Below are 19,591 nucleotides of genomic sequence, written 5' to 3'. Positions count from 1 at the left end.
TACAAACAAGATTCCTTATGAATTGTGGTTTGTACATGGTGTTGGAAATAGAGATGGAGTAACTGAGAGGGGAGGGGTGAATCAGTTACCACAAAAATAAATCCACAGATCCTTAGATGTCTTAAAATATAGTTGCTGCTGACACTCAGTAACCACACAAATAAATGCTGAAACTTGATAGATGTTTTGTTAACTTATTAAGCATTTAAAGTGATTAACATGCATGCATAAAGAAAATAACATGAACACAAGAGACACTAGATTTAACATGGAAACCCAATATGGAAAAAATCACCAAGTAACTAGTCCCCAATTTTCACTCTTCTGAAGTGAGCCCTGTTAGGAGCCAACCCTGTTAAAAGTTACAAAACACACTATTAGGTGTGACCCTATTAGAGGATTTAATCACCCTGTAAGGAGTGACCTAATTGGAGGTCTTAAGAACAATTCAACTGAATTGTCACCTTGTTAGAGGATTTACAAAGTGGATGTTAAACCAACTCTGTTAAGAGATTTCAAATCACTGTTACAATGATTAGAAAGCAACAATGAAGTGATCTAAAATATATGCAACTTATCTTTGCTGAATATAGATCTCTATTCTGCTTCACTAGATCCTCACTGATCGAATACAACCTTGCAGCTCCATAAGGATATCTAATCCTTCCACAACATTCGCTCATATATTCAATATTCACTCATTCCATTTATATCCATACATTCACACTCTTATGCATCCACACTTTTCATATTCATGAATTCACAACTTTACCTTTCATATATACCTTAAGATTATCAAGTCGGCTCAATTACAAGTTACAACAACTGAAAAACATTAAATCATTCAGCTGCAAACATTGCACAAAACAATTAAACTTAATTCTTTAGAACAATAAAATTCTTCGTTTCCCAACTTAGCTTAGTGACCACTGCTCCAGAATGGTTTCCCCAGTGTTATCCAAGTGAAGCTTCGTAAACACTACAAACCTTGCAACTTCCTTCAAAGACCGAGTTAACTCGATAAACACTAACCTTCCTTCACTTATCGAGTGAGCTCAATAAAAGCTAACTTTCTCTTCGATGATCGAGTGAACTTGGTAGACATTGACTTTCTCTTTGTTAACCTTGGGAGCTCAGTTAACATTAACTTTCTGCTACAAAATCCTTTGATGCTCGAGTGAGCTCGGTAAGAGCTAACTTACTGTGTAATGTTTAGGAATGCTCGGTAGTCACTATAAATTGCTTTGCTAACCATCTGAGCTCGGTAGACTCTGTCTGATGGCTGATATGATATTTGTGTAACATCAAAGACAATACACAATTAACAATTGTATGCAACACATGGACCTTCAATAAAGTATTTTAGAACCTTCGAAAGTAAGTGTAACATAAATAGAGATGATGATTTTGGTAAGTTTGATGCAAGAAGTGATGAAGATATGTTTCTTTCTTATTCATTGAAATAAAAATCTTATAGATGTTTTAATAATAGAAATAAGACAATTGTTGAGTTAATAAATGTGAATGTGGATGAAAAGTTTGGAGTTAAAGAGAGATTGCAGGATTATATTTCTGTTGAAGAAGAAGATAATCTTAAACCTGCTAGAGAAAACATTGAAGTGTTCTTTGAGACTAACATAGTTTTAAATAATGATATTAAAATTGTTGAACAAAAATAAGAAAAAATATAAGAACCAAGAGAAGAAGTGAGAATTGAAATAAAAACTCCCACATCAAACATATATTTGACAAAGAATCACTCTACTAATCAAATCATTGAAAGTAAAGATAAAGGAGTAATGACAATAAATAGAGTACATGAGGAATTATGTTTGATTTCTCTAGTTTAACCTAAGAGTGTAGATGAGGCATGGAAGGATGATCATTGGGTTCAAGAAATGAAGGAAGAACTAGACCAAATTATGAAGAATGAGACATGGGAATCAGTTCCTAGACCTAAAGACAAGAATGTTATAGGAACTAAATGGTATTCATAAATGAGATGAATGAATAGGGTGAAGTTACGAGGAACAAAGCAAGGTTGGTATGTATAGGATATTCATAGCAAGAAGGTATAGATTATGAACAGACATTTGCCCATATTTCCATAATGGAAGTAGTGATATTGTTCTTGGTTTATGCAACAAAAAAGAACTTTAAAGTGTATTAGATGGATGTTGATGAAGTACTGCTCTGATACCACTTGATGAAGGAACCTGGCTCTAATACCACTGATGAAGTACTACTCTACTACCACTGACAAAGGTATGCTCTGATACCACTCTACTACCACTGAAAAAAGGTATGCTCTGATACCACTGATGAAGGGCCAAACCACCCATACCAACTCACAACCAAAAATGCAACAATATGGAGATAGAGAGATGAAAATAATGGTTCATAAAGCATCCATTAATATTTAAAATTCATTACAATATTATCCACATGGAAGAACTCCAAACTCTTACAATATAAGAGAGATTCCTCACTAAGAGCTTCTACTTCCCAAACTTCTACTTCTCAAGCTTTCTTACAAGAGATTACATTATAAAAGCTTCACTACAAGAGCTTACACTTGAAGAGCTTACAACAAAAGAGCTTCACCTTGAGAGCTTGATTACAAATGAATATAAGCCTTCCTTAAACAGGCACTTACTACCCAAGGCACAATTTATCCACAACATTCTAGAATTTCCACAACCTTCTACAATATCCACAACCTTCTAGAATTTCAACCTAAATACAACTAAGCACCACCATGTGGCCCAATTACAAAATTAAATTTGCTTTATGGATCACAACAAATATTAAATGCATGATTTAAGGAACTTTCCACAAACTTCTAAAATGCCACCTACACACCTCGATTAATGGAATAACAACTATTTTTATTATTTTTCTATTTATGCCACCTATGCACCTTGAAAATAGAAATTCCTCTTTTCTCCTTTTTTTCCTATTTTTCAATTTTTTATTATTTTCTTTCAATTTTTGTCACTTTCTCTCTCCTCCATAGTTTTTTTTTTTTTCTTTTCTCCTTTTTTTTTGTTTTTTTGTTTTTTGTGAATAAATAATTTTCCCATGCAAGTGAGCCTACATCAGAGCAAAGTCAACATTTTTGAATGGAGAACTTGAAGAAGAAGTCTACATTAAGTAGGGTAAAAGCACATATTTTTGTCACCTTTTAGGACCTCTAAACCTATTTGATCAAATCTCATTTCTCTATAAAAAATCACATTTTTTCAAAAAGTAAAAACACCCTTTTGTAGATCTTAGAGTCAATATCATCATTATGTTAGAAATGCTTTAGAATAACTGGAAGTGTGGGGGGCGGTGAATCAATTATTCAAGGTCAAATGTCTAATTAAAACTTTTTCATCAAGTAAAGTGAGCCTATTAAATTGTTCCTTCATCCAAGCTTAAAACTTCCCTACTTAGAAAGTTATTGCAAATCATCATGCAAGCATAACACATGAAAAGATCAACACATGACATAGTGATTTACATGGAAACCCAATTTGGGAAAAACCACCAGTAACATGCTACTCAATTCTCACTCTTCTGAAGTGATGCCCTATGAAAGGCCTACCCTATTAAAGGTTACAACACACTATTAAATGTGACTTGGTTAAAGGATTTAACCACCCTGTTAGAAATGGGCTTGGTTAGAGGATTTTAGAACATTCACTTGGAATGTCACTCTATCAAAGGATTTACAAATGGCTGTTAAACCAACCTAAGTCCATAGGATTATACCCTAACTGATACAATTACTAGAGAGTAACAATAAGGGGTTTTGACCTAATTATAATTCACAATATATCTTGTAGGATTTAGATCACCATTCAACTCTTCACATTGCCTAGCTTTCAGTCTCTATAGCTTTGACAACTTATCCTCTTTTCAAGCTTTATCACCTTGAGTCTTCATGCTCGATGTACCAGTGCAATCTTTTCTATGACCACTAATTGAGGCAGAGTCTTTGTGCTCTATTCTTCCTTCTCCTCCTAATGTCTTCATCTTGACACCCTTCAACCACTTCACAATTTTGGCACTCTAGTAGCTCTTGCTTCTTGGCCTATGACTCCTTAAATAGGAGTTTGGAATTTCTTTTCTTTCTTTATTCTTCCCTCCTTTAATTTTAGTTTGCATGGATTATGTAGGATTCATTGAATCTAACCCACATCTTTTTCCTTCTAGAAACATCATGAAGAATCATCTTGAATTCACTCAAAAATGATTTACATAGAATTTTGTGCCATCAAATCATCATCCTTATCCTCTAACTAGTTCACAAAATTCAAGATAACAAACTTGTTAGCTCAAATTTGGAAAATCTTTGACTTTTCCAATAATGTAGCAACTCGACACTATTGAAATTCTAGTGCTTGGCACATATCATATTACTCAACATCAACTATATTTTACTGATGCTCGACACCTACTATGGATTCACTTGGCACCCACTAAGTTTTTTTGGTGCTCAACACCTATTACTTTGCTTAGCACCTGACCATGCTTGGCTCTTTCTATATCACTCAACACACACTAGATTTTTTATTTGCTTGACACTAACTGAAAATTTTCTTGGCTCTAACTAGCTTGCTCAGCGCTCACTAATGAATTTAGTTAAACTTTACAGTCAACCTTGTTACAACTTATTCCTGCAATGTTTCTAAGTGTGGCCAACCTCTATATCTTCAAGTATGTTATCAATACACCATTTAAGCATTATCTTAACTAATCCTTACACTTCATTACAAAACCATAACTCAACCTTTGCCTTAGGTGCTCTTGTTACATCTTGTTGATTAAATCCTCTTCATTAATCAACTAAGTGATAGTGCTTTGATCTTATAAGCAATTATCATTGCAGAAAATAGCAGGTTTGACATCAATGAAAAAACATTGATTGAAAATATTCTTTATCCACCATTTTCCTTCTTTGCAACAATCTCCCTCTTTGATAGTAATCATTTTCAATTAGTTTTCCAACAATATCCCTCTTTGGTTTTGATGGAAAACCAAACTGATGAACCAAGTTAACAAAATGCTAACTAGGTTAAAATAGTAAATCAAATGCCAAAAAGAAAACTTTATTCAAAAATAACTATTCATTCTATCAACAACATAAACTAGCTTATAACTACCTCTAAGTTTTTTTGCTAATAAACTATCTTCCTCTGATTGATTCTTGTCTATACTGATTTCTTTTGCTTTAACTTCTCCCTCTTGGTTCCTGTATTCTTTTGCAAAGCTAAACACTATTCACTGACTCCCTTTTACATTATTTCACCCTCTGTATGCTTTGATCATCTTCTAGTATTCTGGTATCAACTTCTTCTCTCTCTATCCATATCAACTTCTTCTTTCTCTATCTATTTAATTAGTTTCTTTTTACTTTTCCCTTTATCCAATTGAATGATGTTGATCAGTCTCTTCATTCTTCTCCCTCAACTATTGATTAGTTTCTTATTGCTTCTCCCTCTTTGACAACAATGCCAAAGACATACTATTTCAACATCTTAACATGCAAGTTTATCATTTGTAGGAATTTCAATTTCTCCCCTTTTCACCTTGCTTTTGACTAATTTGGAACTTTAGTACTTTGATTACTTTAGGCATTAACCTAAAGTAAACATCCTCTACATCAATTTGTAATATACTAACAATCAACTCATTTGATGTAGGGTAGTCTTGCTTTTTCTCAAGTAGCCTTGGCTAGGAGTATCACCCCTAACTTACCTCTAAGATACTCAAAAAAATCTTTAGGTAGTGCTTTTGTAAAGATGTCAGCAATCTACTCCTTTGAATTAACATATTTCATCCTTACTTGCTTGTCTTCTACCAATTCTCGTACATAGTGATACTTAGTTTCAATATGCTTTGTTTTGGCATGCATTACATGATTCTTTGATATTTTGATGACACTTGTATTATCACAATAAAGTATCATAGGTTTAGTTACCTCTTTTTTCATGCCTTGCAATAGATACTTGATCCATACAATGTTGGTGTAGTTCATAGCAACTGCAACATATTCAACTTCTACTATGGACTGTGAGGTACAACTTTGCTTTTTATTGGTACAAGTAATCGATATTTTCCCTAAGAAAAGTGCTCCTCCACTGGTGCTCTTTCTATCATCAATATTACCCCCCTAATCTACATTAGTATAGGATCTCAACTCAAAATTTTTACTCATCTTACAATATAAAACAAAGTCATCAGTTCCTTTTAGGTACCTCAGTATTCTCTTCACTACCATCAAATGATTTTCTCTTGGGTTAGCAAAAAATCTTGCCACTATTCTAACAACTAATTTAATGTTTGGTCTACTATGTACAACATACTGCAACTTTCCAATCATTGATCTATACATTGTCTGATTTACTTCAGTTGATTCATCATTCTTTGATAACTTATGTCCTATTACCATTGGTGTATTGACTAGTTTTGAGTCTTCTAATCCAAATGTCTTGAGTATCTCCTTGATGTATTTTGATTGGGTCATAAATATGCCATGCTTTAGTTGATGTACTTGTAATCCAATAAAGAATTTGATTTATCCAAACATTGACATCTCAAACTCATGTATCATTTGATCAACAAAATCTTTGCATAGAACATCTTTTCCTCCAAATATTATATCATCAACAAATATTTCAGTTATCAAAATGTCTTTACCTTTTTTTTCTTTGATGTATAGGTTATTTTTGTCATGTATTCTCTCAAATTCTATCTTCACAAGATATTTATGCAATCTCTCATGCCATGCTCTAGGTGCTTTCTTCAAACCATAGAGTGCTTTATGCAAATTGCAAACCATATCCTTGTTGTTCTCATCAATAAATCCCTCTAGTTGTTCTATGTAGACTTCTTCTTCTAGTATACCATTCAAAAAAGTAGGCTTCACGTCCATTTGATAGACTTTGAAACCTTTGTAAGTAGCATATGCAAGTAGCGTTCTTACTCCTTCCATTCTTGCAATAGGGGCAAATGTTTCCCCATAGTCTAGTCCTTCTTCTTGTGCATAGCCTTTGCAAACTAGTCTAGCCTTGTTTCTTGTTATCTCACCATTCTCATCAAATTTGTTCTTGAAGACCCATTTGATACCAATTACATTTTTATCAGTTGGTCTAGGAACTAAGGTTTAGGTTTTGTTCTTCTCAATTTGATCTATCTCCTTTTCCATAGCTCTGTACCAATTATCATCTTGTAGTGCATCTTTCACTATTTTTTGCTTAATCTTGCTTAGTAGACATGATTCATTCCTTAGTCTATTCCTTGTCATTGGTCTTGCATCCTTGTCACCAATGATTTTCTCTATAGGGTGATGTCTTCTCACATACTTCGATAGTCTTGGGTCTATCCTTCTTTCCATATTTGATCCTGCAACTTTAGAGTCACTTTGCACTTCTTCATTTGGCATTTCATCATCTCTTTCACGTGTGCTATTTTTAGAATTAGAATGTGCATTCTCTTCATTTTTTAACTCAGCTTCTGAATGCAGCTTGACATTCACTAGTTGTGACTCAGCTAATATTAAAATTTGTTGTTGATTCCCAACTTGACTAGTATCTTCACCTTCAGTTGGTATCCCTTCATAGAAGTATGCAAAAGATATATAATCTTTTGGTTTCCTAGATTCATCAACTTGGACTTCTACATGCTCATCACAATTTATATTTGCACTCTCCACAATCTTGCTAGTTTTAGTAATCAAACACTTATTTGCTTTGCTTCTAGTGGAGTATCCAAGGAATATGCCTTCATCACTCTTTGCATCAAAATTTCCATTTCTAGCATCTTTAAGAATATAGCACTTACAACTGAACACTTTGAAATGTTTTACATTAGGTGAGTGACCATACCATAGTTCAAAAGGTGTTGCATTGGTTCCATTCTTGACTTGTACTCAATTCAAGGTGTAAACAGTAGTACTTACAACTTCTCTCCAATACTTTAGAGCAACATTTTTCTCCATCATCAAGGTTATTGCACACTCTATTACTGATATATTCCTTCTTTATACAATGTAATTCTATGGTGGAGTTCTTGGTGATGATGTCTACCTTTTGATACCTTTGTCATTGCAAAATATCTTAAATTCTTTTAATGTAAACTCTCATCCTTGTTTTGATCTTAGGAACTTCATACTCTTACCGATTTCCTTCTCAACTCTAGCCAAATACCAGTTAAACATTTGAAATGCATCAGATTTTTGCTTCAAGAACATGGCAGTCATCATCCTAGAATAGTCATCTACAAATAGTATTATGTATCTATCTCCTAGGTAACTTTGCACTTCTATTGGGCCACATAAGTTGGTATGGACTAGTTCTAGTACTTCTTTGGAAGTGTAGGTTTTCTTTTGAAACTTGACTTGGTCATCTTCCCTAGTTGACATTGTTTGCACATTATGTTTTCAGGCTTCTTCAACTTAGGCAAACCTCTAACTTTTTTCTTTTTGTTGATGCTAATCATATTGTCAAAATTAACATGACACAACCTTTTATGCCATAACCAAACATCATCAAGTCTAACAAAAAGATAGGTTACATCTTCCATATCTAGGTAAAACAAATTACTCCTAGTTTGTTCACTTTTTCCTATTAGATTTCAATTAGTGTCATAGCTTTTTGCAATTTTGTTTCCAAATTCTACTTTGCAACCTATATTGCCTAGTTGTGATACACTTACCAAATTATAGTTTAGTCCTTCTACATAGTATGCATTGTCACATGAAATTTTCTCTATAAGTTTAATTAAACCTTTTCCTTTGATCTAACATGGAGCATTATTTACAAATCTAACACTATTTACAACATACTGGGTAAAGGTAGTAAGCTTACTTTTGTCTCCTATCATGTGATGTGAGCATTCACTATCTATGATTCATTTGTCATTTTTGTTTACATAAGTTACCAGTGTTGTTTCTTCATCTTCATTTGATTCATCCTTCATGGCTACATAGACTACTTCATCATCATTCTCATCAAAATCTTCTTCAACAATATAGCATCTTTTGCCTTTATCCTTGTAATCTCTGCCATCATCTTCTCTTTTGTTCTTGTAGTTGTTTCATTCTTTGTAGTTCTTCTTCTATGTACATCTTGTAGCAATATTTCCTACTACATTGTAATTGAAACAAATGATAGGGAGCTTATCTTTGAATTTTCCTTTGGCTCTATCGAATCTTCTTGCCAATAGTGCTTCCAATTGTTCCACATCCTCCTCATCTATGCTGCTATCACTAAATGCATGTTTTTCTTTTCTACTCTTCTTCTCTGACTTCACCTCCTTAGTATCTTTCAATGATAGCTTAGCCTTGAAAGTAGATTCAAGGTTCTTAGGTTTGTAGTTATCATGACTGGACAACTTAGAGGTAATGAGTCTTTCTACTATTCCTTCAAAGGTTAGTGTGTTTCCTAGTACACACCTTAGCTCTTGGATGGTTGAAACTCTAATAGCATAGATAGGAAGCAAGGTTCTTATGTATTTTCTATTAATAGCATCATCTTCCAAATGACCACCTAGACTTCTTATTGCACTTACCACTTCTATCATTCTAGATGCATATTGAGCAACATTCTCACCTTCCTCCATTTTCATGTCATCAAACTTTCCTCTGAGGCTTTCTCTCTTCACTCTTTGAACATTTTGATCTCCTCCATAGATATCTGATAGGGCTTTCCACATCTTGAATGTAGTATCACATCCCTTGATGTCATCAAATTCAACATAATTGAGTGCAGAGCCAATCTCCAACATTGTCTGATTGTGCTCCTTCCTTTTGTTCAAATCATCTATAGAGAGGGGTCTAGTTGGATCTACATGTTCCACTCTAATTGAGGTTTTTGCATAATCATCTATTGATCCAAGGTACAATTTCATTATACTTTTCCATGCCACAAAGTTATCTTTGTTAAGCTTAGGAACTTCTCTCTTGGACATCTTGATCTTCCTGCTTCTAGTACCTTGAAACTAAATCAATAGATGACTCTGATACCAATTGTTAGAAATGCTTCAAAATAACTAAGAGGGGGGGTGGGGTGAATCTGTTATTCAAGGTCCAAATGTCCAATTAAATTTTTTTCATCAAGTAAAGTGAGCCTATAAAACTATTCTTTCATCCAAGCTTAAAACTTTCCTACTTAGCAAGTTACTACAATTCATCATGCAAGCATAACACATGAAAAGATCAACACATGATACAGTGATTTATGTGAAAACTCAATTTGAGAAAAACCACTAGTAACATGCTACTTAATTTTCACTCTTTTGAACTGATGCCCTATGAAAGGCCTACCCCATTAAAGGCTACAACACATTCTTAAATGTGACTTGGTTAAAGGATTTAATCACCCTATTAGAAGTGGGCTTGGTTAGAGGACTTTAGAACATTCACTTGGAATGTCACCTTGTTAAAAGATTTACAAAGGGCTACTAAACCAACCTAAATCCATAGGATTTTACCCTAGCTGATACAATTTCAAGAGAGTAACAATAAGGGGTTTTGACTTGATTACAATTCACAACTTATCTTGCAAGTTTCAGATCATGATTCAACTCTTCACATTGCCTAGCTTTCAGTCTCTGTAGCTTTGACAACTTGTCCTCCTTTCAAGCCTTGTCACCTTGAGTCTTCATGCTTGATGTACCAGTGCAATTTTTTCTATGACCAATAATCAAGGTAAAGTCTCTGTGCTTTTTTCTTCCTTCTCCTCCTGATGTCTTCACCTTAACACCCTTCAACCACTTCACAATTTTGGCACTCCAGTAGCTCTTTCTTCTTGGCCTGTGACTCCTTAAATAGAAGTCTAGAATTTATTTTCCCACTTGATTATTCCCTTCTTTAATTTCAATTCACCTGGATTAGGTATGATTCATTGAATCTAACCCACATCTTGTTCCTTCTAGCAACATCTTGAAGAATCCTCTTGAATTCACTTAAAAATGGTTTACATAGAATTCTATGCCACTAGCTCATCATCCTTATCCTCCAACTAGTTCATAAAATTCAAGACAACAAACTTGTCAGCTCAAATTTGGAAAATCTTTGACACACTATTGAAATTTTGGTGCTCGGTACATACTATATTACTCGGCATCAACTACATTTTACTTATGCTTGACACCTACTATGGATTCACTCAGCATCCACTAAGTTTTTTGATGCTTGGCATCTATTACTTTTCTCAACACCCTCCTTCTATATCACTTGACACACACTAAATTTTTCATTTTCTCGACACTAACTGAAAATTTTCTTAGCTCTAACTAGCTTGCTCAAAACTCATTAATGAATTTAGTTAAGCTTTGTAGTCAACCTTGTTGCAACTTATTCCTCCAATTTTTCTAAGTGTTGCCAACCTCTGTATCCTCAAGTATTTTATCAATACATCATTTAACCATTTTCTTAATTGATCCTTGCACTTTATTACAAAACCATAACTCAACCTTTCCCTTAGGTTCTCTTGTTACATCTTGTTGATTAAATCCTCTTCATCAATCAACTAAGTGATAGTGCTTGGATCTTATAAGCAATTGTCATTCCAGCAAATAGTAGTTTTGACATCAATGAAAAAAAAATGATTGAAAACATTCTTTATCCACCATTTTCCTTCTTTGCAACAATCTCCCTCTTTGATAGTGATCCTTTTCAGTCAGTTTTCCAAGACATTATATATATTTCAGAGTATTTTGATAAGTTATAATATGTTATAGTTTTAAAATATTATAAGTAGATATTTTAACAATTGAGAATATGATCCTTCAAAAAAAAGAAAAAAATAGTAAATTAGATTTAAAAAAAATAAAATTTATATTTATCCCTACAGGAGGGACTCCTCTTAAAAAATATGTAATTTCTTTTCAAAAAGGTGTAAATTTGATAGGGAACTTTTGACAGGAGTAAGCAAATGTTGGTGTATGATAAGGCTGACCTCAAGTACTTTAAAAAAAGGACACTAAAACCAATATTTCTTTTTTTGTTCCCTATCTATACATGTTATCTATAACATTTTTCAAATCAGAGAAAAAAAAGATGATTTACATATACTTGTTTGATGGGAACTGCACCCTATATTTTTCATAGTTGAAAAAATGATTTCAAAATTTTAAAAATAAATTCTTACTCAAAAAATTTTAAAATATTGTAGGCATAAAATTCATCCAATTTCACAGATTTCATAAATTTACATGATGTTAAAATTCTAAACACAAATACCTTTTGTATGTCATTAAAGTTGAGGAATTTATAGTCTTGCATGCTTTTCCTTTATAAAAGGGGAAAATTTCCTTTGATTGAAGAAAGAGACAAGGTATGTGTTGAGCTTTCATTTTACATGATGCTTAAATGACAGGAATCCTTTCAAAATCCACTCTTGAAAAGATAATCTAGGATCAACTCTAAGGTTCCGGGTGATCTTGTGACCTAATGGAATCCTCTCAATTGAAGATAAATGTGTATGTTCATGAGGAGGCCTTTGCTGGTTTGAACCAATTTTGGATAAGATGTTTTATCTGCTATTTTGAAAAGTAACCACAAAAGAGATAATTTTTTTGTATTTTCTATTTTATGATGAATGCAATTCAATGATGCAACTATATTAATTGTTATTTTAATGAACTGTTAGCAAAGAAAATAAAAAAAGATAAGGTAACAAGAGATTAAAGAAAATAACTTGAAAGAGAAATTCCTAATGGACATAAACCATAGTAACAACATGTCTGTGAGTTGAATAATCGATAAGATTGGGTAGGAAACCAATAAAAATAGTAGAAAAGCTTCCATGATTCCACTGATGCAATCATCAATGGGAACTCAATAATAATTGAAAGATGTTTCACTTCTCATCAAATTGCAAGGCCATAGAAAGTACACTCATGTGATACAAAAAGATATGCAGGAACAATAGGTGATCTTTTCTCCAACTCAATACATCAACAAAATTTGTTAACATGAGGAAAATACTAGAACTAAAGATCACACAATCATAAAAAGAACCATTGACTCCATTATAATTCATGAACATAAATTCACAAAAATAACACACTCCAACAAGAATAACTACACTCAGAATGAGAGGACAAATAACATATATTATTACATCAAAATAATGACCTAGAGTACACATTACATCCATGCATTTATAAGAAATCATCTTCTCTTTTTGTATTGAGAGTGAGAGCTCTTAAAATGAAAATACATGCTAAAAACTAATAAAACAAATCTAATAATATACAATCTGACTCTCTAAATGCCACTAAGTAGGTCTCTTCCCTTGTTTACATCAATTAATGGGTGCATGAGTCTTTACATGACCTAAAAAAAAGAAAGAAGAAGTAGATGAGAAGAAAGAATTTGCAAGAGGATTTGAGAGTCACTAGAAGCTCTAAAAATGGAAGCTCAACCTTCTCTAAGAATTTCTAGGAGTTGAACTACCATCAAAATGTGTTTTTAGTACATGGAAAGCTCTAAATTAGGACTTGGTATGTAAGTATTAGTGCACCTCTATGAATAGCACACCTGTGCACCTTACACACCTTTCACACCTAGACACCTATGCAACTTGCATAACCTAAACACCTGCACACCTTAATGATAGGTTCCAAAAATCCAAAAATTTCCTAGGTTCCAATATTAAATTTCCAACATCTGGGCTCTCTTGCCCTATATACCAAAATGATTTGCAAATGTCTCCCTTTAAACTTTTGGATAGAAAAGGTGATTTATTAAGGATATAATAATTCTAAAGCTTCATATTCTTTGTGGAAATCATGAAGTGTGACTTCTTGAGAATTCTTTGGAAGTTGAAGTTAATGGGTTTGAATGTGATCTTACCTGTTGTAGAAGACAAGGAAGCTATGGTAATGTTTAAGACCTTGGGGGCCTCTAGATGTTTTAGATATGTACACCTAAACACATTAAGAGAGGAATCATTCACTAAATCTTCAAATTGTGCACCTTTGGAGAATTTGTGCAAGGTGCTCAATTCACAAAAAAATCAAAGCTCTCTATTTTGAAAATAGTTTTTGGATTTTTTTCAAATGAGGTTTGGGAGCACTCTTGTGTACTTATTTTTCCCATTTTGATGATTTATACCATCTTTATAGCCCAAAATTTTCATAGACTTAAAATGCTTCTACTTCTTCTATCTAAACTCCCAAAGTACATGTGTTGAATCTTATCATTAATAGTTTCATAAGATGAGGAACTTGTTGTGGTTCATTTATCCAACCTCTATATCTTTGATCTTCATTGTAAATTCATGAATCAAAACTCATGTGTGACTCATTTGAAGGTGAAGATTACCAACTTAGGTGAGATCTATATTGTTGCTGATAATGAAGATACTATGATAATCTATGCACTTGTGCACATTCATGTTATGCACATATTTGTGCATTGTGAAGTCTATTCCTTGATTTTTTCTTCTCTTCAACTACCTAATCCTTCTCAGTCAAGGACTAGGTTATCCAAATTGTCTAAATGATTAGATTTTTGAACATTTTTCATATCTTTTTTAACAATCTTTTCTAGGCCTTTTTAACTATATTTTTTAGAGCTCTTCTGGTGAAAATTTCAAGTTGAAACTTTCATTGGTGCCTAAAACTAGGAAGTCGAAGGTTCATTGTTTTAGGGATTAAAATTAGATTCTTAGTTCTTTTTTCCAACGGTGTAAATGAAAATTTATCCAATACCATGGATATTTTTTGTACTATGGATAATGAGGATTTTAGTTTATCGATACAAATAAGCAAACATTAGTTATTATATGTTGAAAAATCCAAAAAAGGACTCCACAAGACTCAAACTAACAAAAAATTGGGTCAACACTAGTCAAAACAGACAAGATAGTGGATTTTCCCCCCAAAATCCAATTTTGTTGTGCACTGGCACACCTAGCACACCTTAGAAGGTGCACTAGTGTGCTAATTTTCCTTGAAAATGGAAAAGTGTGTAGCTTTGCACTAGTGCACATGCACACCTTGACAAGGTGCACATGATGCAAATGTGCGCAACTTCACACATGCGCACTAGTGCATTATGTAAGTGATTGGGGTGGTCTTAAGAATATAGGTCATTAGGGGGAAAAAAGTGCACACCTTTCAAGGTATGCACTCTTGAGGGTGCATACATATGCATGTGTACATGTGCACATCCCTAGAGTGGTGATGAATTTCACATGTGTGCACTTGACACACTTGTACATGTACACAAGTACACATGTGCAAACTTTAAGTACATCTAGGTCTCAAACATGATCTTTTTTACCTTTGTCTAATTGCCTGACCCTTTTCAATTAGAGATCAGGGTTTGACCTAGATCTAGTGGAGGGTCCAAAATGACTGAAGCTTTGGACTAGATGCCTCATAGGGAATTTTGAAACTAGGCGGTACCCATTTTGTGACTCAAGAATGGGGCATGTGTCATGAAGCCAAAACATTATGCAAATTGAAGAAAGCATTGTATAGTATAAAGAAAGCACCTAGAACCTTGTATACAAGGTTGGATAAATATTTGACAAAATTGGGATTTTCTAAAGGTGAAAAACAATAACTTATATTTGAGAGAAATTGACAATGGATTGTTGATCATTGTAATATTTATTGATGACATAATATTTGGAGGAATGATGAAGCAAGTGATAAATTTGCTAATGAAATGAAGAGTGAGTTTGAGATGAATATGATTGGTGAGATAAAGTTTTACTTGGGTTGTGCAAAATAGTGATGGTATTTTCTTATCACAAGGTAAGTATTTGAAAGACTTGTTGAAAAGCTTTGGCTTATAAAGTTGTATGGTTGTTGATACACCTATGATAACTAGTTACAAGTTATTAGCAAAGATGAGACAACTATAGTTCAGCACAAGAAGTATGGATCTATTATTGGAGGTTTACAATATCTGACTCACACTAAACTAGATAAAAAAAATGCAGTTGGAATATTAACAAGATTTCAATATGGTCCTATGGAATCACATTATGCAAGAGTAAAGAGGATATTCAAATATCTAAAGGGTAAATCTAATTTGGATTATGGTATGATAGATCAAGTGATTTCACTTTGTGTACATATATTGATGTGAATTGTGTAGGCAATATGAATGATCAAAAAAATATTAGTGGTGGAGTATTTTCCCTTGGAAGAAGATTGCTTTCTTGGCTAAGCAAGAAACATGATTGTATTTCATAAAGTATAGTAGAATAGAGTTTATAGAAACAACAAATAATTTTCATGTGGATGAAGCAGATGCTAAAGGATATTGGGATGAAATTTTTAGATAACATTATTATACAATTTGATGACACAAGTATAATACGTATGCCTAAGAATCCTATGTTGCATTCTAAGACTAAGCATATATCTATTTACTATCATGTTTTGAGAAAAAAAATGCAGAGAAAGAGATCATATTAGAGTATGTAAGTACAAAAGAGAAGATTGCTAATACCTTTACAAAGCCTTTTCCTAAAGATACGTTTGATTATTTGAGAGGCATGCTTGGGGTTATACCCCTACCTACTTCTAAGTAGATGGTGCAAATATTGCACTGGTCCAGTGGTACAAAGAACTATTGTCTATCTAGATTAAATGTTGATGTTTTCTATATGGGGGAGTATCTACGATGAATATAGTCATCAAGGACTCTTGGTAGTTGGTATAAAATATTGTCTTTGGATACTTGAGATGATTGAATACTTGGAGAAAATGATTGACATAATGAATCCTTTGACATTGATGTTAATGTGGAAGAAGTATACATGAAAAACATCTCCTATGAATAAGGGAGCAATGTCTCCTATGTATTAGGGAAAGATTGCATGAAAAAATCCTATTTATGTATGAGGAAGAAGTGTCATAATTGATGTGAATGATTAAAGTCAATGGGGAGAAACATTAAATGTTGAGAAGTTGTGAACAATTGATTTCCATCTATGCAAGACTGAGATGAAGAAGTTGTTCCTGTAAGATAGAAGTGTGAAAATTGATGACCATCCATAGAAGAATGAGAGTCATTCCTAAGAGTCAGAGTGTAAAAAACTAATGTCAATCTTAAGAATGAGAAAACAATGATAGGGTAGTGTTCCATTGAGTTTCAAATTTTAATGATGAAGTGGATTTGAAATGAAGACAATAGCAACATCAACAATAGAGTTTGATTTGGTATTCTTGAAACTTACAAGTTTTTCATCTATCTTGCTATCAATACGAAATGGGGAGATTGTTAGCATGAATTTTGATGGTATTCCTTTGGGGGAGTATCCTAAGAATTGCTAGAGCACTTGGGAGATTGTTAGCATGATTGACATGTTGCATGTATGATTGTGTTCATCATTGATGTCAACATAACATTATTTTTGTAGAGACTGACAGAGTAGAAAATAGAGAACAAGGTCATATTGATTGTGTATTGACAATGAGGTCAAGCATAATTAAGGATATGTTGTACATTATATATTGATGACATAGATAAGTGAACATATAGAGAGTTGAAGACACACAAAAGCTATGCTATATCTATAGAAGATAGTAAGTAGACAAAGTACCTAGTATGTGGTTTCTAATGATTGATTTGTATCTCTTTATTGTGATAGAATATTTATATATGAAGTTGGATAGTGATAGTGGATATACTAGTAGTTTTAGAGAGTGTGCAAGGTCTAATGTTGTACATGTGATAAGTTGTGAAGACTGTGAGTTGATAGTGTTGTGTAATTGTAAAATAAGTAATTATCTTAAAGAGGTCCTATTATAATTAATTGGGAAAGCCTCAAGGCCTTCTCAAGGAATTATTATTATGATATGATATAAAGGAAGGTTATTTTACTTGTTTTGGATGAATTATTTAAAGTGTGATATGGGGACTATTTAGTAAATGAAATTAAGTGATCCAAGGAATTATTGGATGTAAAGTTGGTGATATGGCATCAAGATCAAAAGAAAAGAAGTCTAGTCAGAAGATAGAGAAGGAGCTATATATTTTTTTAATTTTGCAAGGGATAATATATAAATCAATTGGATAGTGAGTTTAGTGGTCTTTCTAGTGTAGGAACACCTTAGGGAAAGGCAAACCCTAATAGTGATTTTGGCTTGTAGATAGTCTATCCAACAATTTATTTAACAAGGACTAAGTATTAAGTCCCAAGGTGTGTCTAGTGTGTGTAAATATGTTTGAGTCTAATTCCTTCTCTTGGTTAGGTTGATAATGCCTAGTTGTTGTTTTAAGGTCCTAAGAGAGTCAAAATTGGTCAAAGTTGAAAAATAGTTCAAAAATGAGGGATTTGAGTTAAAATTTGGTCCATAGTTATTTTTAGATCAAATTGGATGGATATGAATGGAGGAAACATTTGTTAGGTTTGAGGCTTGAACTTAGGGTCCAAATAGGTGGAGTGAGAGTAAATAATCTTATTCAAACCCTAATCATGGGTGGTAGGGATTTGTTTACAAACTAAACCAAAATAATTGAATGAACTACTATGACAATTTTGTGTTTTTGGCTTTCAAATATACTTCAATGGATTGAAAAGATGAATATTTATATTGAATAATTTGAGGTTCATCCTATAATTGATCTTTGAATTTTTTTTTTTTAGGTTTGGATCAATTTCCTTTTATTTTGTAATTTTTTTATTTCCCTAGTTTCACTATCAAGTACATAACTGTTTGTGTGAAAATGTCTACAACTTGAGCTCTAGCCATGGGATCTTGATGGCCTCTTGGAATAAAAAATTAGACACTATATATACTCTAAATATGGAAGGATGAGTTTATTGGAGTTATTTTGGCATTTTTGCAAGAAAGCATGGAGAAGTTTGGCTAGGAAGTTGAACACTTGCAAGATAATTTAAGGGAGTTTTCTTGATTGGTTCATGCCAATATTTCTTGGGGAAATGATGGTGATGGATTCAAGTGTATTGGTGCAAGAGGAGAGGATATGAGAACAAAATTAAATTATCTTATGAAGCCAAACAAATAGAGCTGCTACCATTTCCCTAGAAACCCTTAAAAGTAGGGTTTTTTAGAGAGCTACAATACAAACACTTTGGAGGGCTAAAACCTAGAAAATCCTTAAGTCTAGGTTGATATGACAAAAATTATAGAAGACATAAGAGGGGTTGTTAAGAAATTTTTAGAGTTATTCTAGATTCCTTGTTTGTAGGAGGCCTAATTGGGGCTCATAGGGCTACAAGGCCTAAAAATGTAAAATTGAGATTTTGAAGCCTAATACCTTGAAAGATGGTGTAGAAAGGTTTCAAAATTGATGTAGAGAATCATGAAAATAAAAAAAGGATCCCCCAAATCAACCATAGAGTTCAATGATCAACACAATTTCTTCAACATGATAGAGGCATTAACACATGTGAAATAAACTTTATTTTGGTCATGAAAATACACTCATAAAAATCATCAATAACTATTCAAATATTAAAAATAATTCCAATCCCACAATTCATATTGTATAATGGGTAATTATATAACATCTCTCCAATTTATAGAAGAATCCAATGGTGCAATAAAAAGTTATGATTATTTTCCCAAAACTGGTCACCATGAATCAAAATTTTGGGCAATTACA

Source organism: Cupressus sempervirens, chromosome 6 (genome assembly GCF_028749045.1).
Source record: "Cupressus sempervirens isolate cs-2001-9-10 chromosome 6, ASM2874904v1, whole genome shotgun sequence".
NCBI lineage: Eukaryota > Viridiplantae > Streptophyta > Pinopsida > Cupressales > Cupressaceae > Cupressus > Cupressus sempervirens.
This window is presented reverse-complemented; position numbering follows the sequence as displayed.